Source organism: Glycine soja, chromosome 5 (genome assembly GCF_004193775.1).
Source record: "Glycine soja cultivar W05 chromosome 5, ASM419377v2, whole genome shotgun sequence".
Taxonomy (NCBI): Eukaryota; Viridiplantae; Streptophyta; class Magnoliopsida; order Fabales; family Fabaceae; genus Glycine; species Glycine soja.
Genome location: NC_041006.1, coordinates 20341537 through 20346159, shown reverse-complemented (window position 1 = coordinate 20346159; position 4623 = coordinate 20341537).

Genomic DNA, 4623 nt, shown 5'->3' with positions numbered 1-4623 from the left:
GACACACCTAGTTGCTCATGATCCTAGGAATTTAAATAAAACAAGCACAAGCTCGGAAGGTAGTCATACCTCACAAATATATATATATATATATATATATATATATATATATATATATATATATATATATATATATATATATATATATATATATATATATATATATGTATGTATGTTTAGGTAGAAAGATACCTTAGATATGCATGTATGTAGCAAAATTTTTTTTATATATGTATGTTTAGGTAGCAAGATACCTTGGATATGCATGTATATAGAAAAAATATCTCACAAAACATATATATGTATGTTTAGGTAGCAAGATACCTGGGACACGCATGTATATAGCAAAATACTTCACAAAAATATACGTATGTTTAGGTAGAAAAATACCTCATGGAAAAAAAGAGAGCAAAAAGAGAGCGAGTAAGAAAAGGATAAGAAGGAAGAAAAAAAATAGAAAATAAAAAGATATAAAAAATAAAAGTTGTCTAGCTAAAAAACAACATGCTTGTGAAAAAAGATAATTTCCAACTTTTCTTTGAAAGATTTTACTGATCTTAACCAGTTTCTGAAAAAAAATGTGTATACACCTGAAGAGTGAATGCTGTGAAAATTTTCCCGAACGCCCAAAATGGACTCGGATGAATGCATGAGTTGATAAAAAAACATATTTTGGAAACACTAGGTTGACTTAAATAGGGAAAATGAATCATGAGCCCTAGTGTCACATGGCCATAAAAACTTGATGCTTGAGTGTCCACATGGGTGCATGCATGACCAGTTTTGCATAAAATTTCCTAATCATCATTGTTGCATGTGTATCATCCCCTTTATCCCCGAACCGCTGGCCAAACCCTGACATATATCATGACCAGTCGTTCTACAAGCCTTGAGCCAAAATCCCAACTTATCATAAACCTTGACCTAGGGTGAGAATGTTAATCCTTGCCCTCAGAAGAAAACAAAAAAAGAGAAAAAAGAAAGAAAATTCCCCGATCAAAGATTGAGAGAAAGCAAAAAAAAAAACAAAAAAAAAAAGAAACAAAGTTCCCGATCAAAGATCGAAAGAAAACAGAAGAAATATGCAGAAAGGTCTTTGGACCAGACAATATTTGAACAATACAGAATTGTCACCAAGTAAACAAGAAAAAAGGAAACCACGACCTAAAGTGGTCCTCTCCCTTTGATTGCCAACCAAAATCCTGTGCGCTAGCGACTTTCTCGCCCCGCACTAAACAAAAACAGAAAAGGAAAAGGCAAAAACACTCAAAGCCAAGTTCCCCACCTAAAAACCATTCCCGAAAAAAATCATATTGATCCATGATCACGCATTTAATCTTTGATTTGATAGGAAATGATTTGCAAAATCAAGTCATGACATATCTATGGTTCGGAGTTAGGATAAAACACTTACCTGTGTGAGATTGATACACTTTGAGTGATTTTCTTCTATTTTTGTTGAACCCAGTGCTTCCTCTAAATGGTCATTTAGAAACGAAATGCTAACATCCAAAATCTCATTTACGGTTATGAGAAAATTTCATCAGCATACTCTCCTTCCCCGATAGACACATTGTTTTTCATCCAAAAAGCATATGTTGCTCTGATCAGTTGGAAGTTTTGTCTCTTTACTAAAGCATGTTCGCATTTTAGTGAAGAAAACACCGAGACTATTTTTAGTCTCACAGTTTCAAGAACTACGTAGGTCTGAGTTCCTCATCACAAATTGAGGATACGTAGGAGCAAAAGCCCTGCTTTTGTCGACCACCCCACCTTTTGTTACCGTGACCCAAGAGTCCGGTGGCATGCGGAGCCACATGACCGTGGGATCCCCAAATTCGTATGTTCCATCATTTATCATTTGTATGTTATCTTGTTTCTATGACTAGAGGGACTAATGTTGTTTCGTTTTGATTGACTTTTGTTCTGTGCATACATGTCGTTTGAACTGTTACGTTAGTATTTACTTCGTTGTTGCCAATAGTGTTTGTTGAAGTTCCAGAATCGTGTAGAATTTTTTCATTTTTAGAAACATCATCCAAAATAAAAATAAAATGAACCAAAATCATGATAAAAAGAAAGAAGTGTTGTGAATAAATGTCTACGCATATAAAGAAAAAGAAAAATGTTTCTCATATATGAATGTAGAAGGAAAATGTGTATAGAAGGATTTTTGCGTGTGTAAATAATGTGTGAAAAGAAATCCTTGTGTGTGTGAGCAACGAGTGTATATAAAGAAACTTTTGTATGAACCATAGGTGTGTGTTGGGAAAAATGAAAAAATCTTTGAACGTAAATAGGGTTTGTATATAGATCGTGTGACGTAAAGAGAAAGAGTTCCAATGCGTGTACAGAAAATTTTTTGTCATGCATAAGAGTGTAGATATACAAAGAAAATTTCTTCATAGAGGACCATAGGTGTATAATTTTGTGAATATATAAAAATGAAACAAAAAGGAAAAAGAAAAAAAGACCGCGAAGGTCGACATGTTATAGTTAAGAAGTATAAATCATTCGTAAAGAGCAAACGTATCTTCTGGAAACAAGGGACTGATGCTAAGAGCTTATTTTCCAGAATAAACCGAGATAAGAATGGATGAATTCATTGAACTGATGGGAGAACATAATTTGGAAACATTGGGTCTGTTTGTGTAAATTCCCAACCGTAGTATCACAATGCCATAAACGGGATGCTTGAGTGTCCACCTGGCTGTAGCCATGACTAATTTTGCACGTTGTTTTCAAATCATCATTGTCACGCGTGCCTTATGGAATAATATGGAAGTTCGGCCCGAAATTGACACCTTGACACCCAAATTTGTTTCGCCCCAGATATCAAGATTGGGTTCCCACGATAAAAGACCCCATTGAAACACAACCTTAGACCTTTTTGAACCTTGGCCTATAAAAAAGAATCCTCATTCTTTCCCCCGAAGCAAAGGACAGTGGAATCTCCTCAAGGGAGAGCAAATAGAATGCTAAAACCCGATTTCCCAAAGAAAGGAAAGGAGGAAGTGGGAAGAAAAGGAAGAAATGAAAAGAAAAGAAAGAAAAAGAACGATTAAAAAGAAAGAAAAAGAAGGATTCCTGATCGAAGATCGCAAGGAAGTGAAAATGGAAAAGACCGGAGGAAAACAGAGTAATTCTCGATCAATGAAAGAAAGGGAATGGAAAATCTTCAGACCAGATAAATTTTTGGCAAAATAAGTGACTGTCGGCAAAGGAAAACCCATTTTTGGTGTCTCTTCATTTTGAATTGCCATTCTCGATTGGAGATATCCCACCCCACATGAACAAAGAGGAAAAGACCGAAACACCCAGCTTCCTCTCCAAAAAATACTACCCTCGAGAAAATCCTATTGGTCCGTGATCGTACGTTTGATCTTTGATTCGGTAGGAAATCGTGTGCAAAATAAAGTCATGGTGCAGTTATGGTTTGGGAATAGGATGAAACACTTGCCTGTGTGAGTTTTATACACTATGAGTGATTTATTTTCAGCTTAGCCCGATGTTTCCCCCTCATGTTCATTTAAAAGCTAAATGTTGACATCCTGCCCTTTCATTTTCGGTCACAAGGAAGATTACCCTTGGCACAAGTATATTGTTTCTCTAAGATATGGTGCTCTCGCGAATGATTTATTTTTCTTTGCAAAAAGCATGTTCGCCTTTTTAGGTGGAAAAACCCGGTGGACCGTTCGGTCCTACCAACAAATCTTATTCGGAGACCCATGAATTCATTGCCTAGCGTTGTTCATGCATCCTCCACCAACGAGTCTGGAGCCCCGCGAATTTATTGCCTAGCGCTGTTCGCCAATTCTCCATTCTCCACTTTTTTCGGAGCCCCATGAATTTATTGCCTAGCGTTGTTCATGCATCCTCGACCATCGAGTCTGGAGCCCCGCAAATTTATTGCCTAGCGCTGTTCGCCAATTCTCCATTCTCCACTTTTTTCGGAGCCCCATGAATTTATTGCCTAGCGCTGTTCATGCATCCTCCACCAACGAGTCTGGAGCCCCGCGAATTTATTGCCTAGCGCTGTTCGCCAATTCTCCATTCTCCACTTTTTTCGGAGTCCCATGAATTTATTGCCTAGCGCTATTCATGCATCCTCCACCAACGAGTATGGAGCCCCGCGAATTTATTGCCTAGCGCTGTTCGCCAATTCTCCATTCTCCACTTTTTTTGGAGTCCCATGAATTTATTGCCTAGCGTTGTTCATGTGTCCTCCACCTTCGAGTCTGGAGCCCCGCGAATTTATTGCCTAGCTCTGCTCGCCAATTCTCCATTCTCCACTTTTTTCGGAGCCCCATGAATTTATTGCCTAGCATTGTTCAGGTGTCCTCCACCAACGAGTCTGGAGCACCGCGAATTTATTGGCTAGCGCTGTTCGCCAATTCTCCATTCTCCACTTTTTTCGAAGCCCCATGAATTTATTGTCTAGCGCTGTTCATGCATCCTCTACCAACGAGTCTGGAGCCCCGCAAATTTATTGTCTAGCGCTGTTCGCCAATTCTCCATTCTCCACTTTTTTCGGAGCCCCATGAATTCATTGCCTAGCATTGTTCATGTGTCCTCCACCATCGAGTCTGGAGCCCCGCGAATTCATTCCCTAGCGCTGTTCTC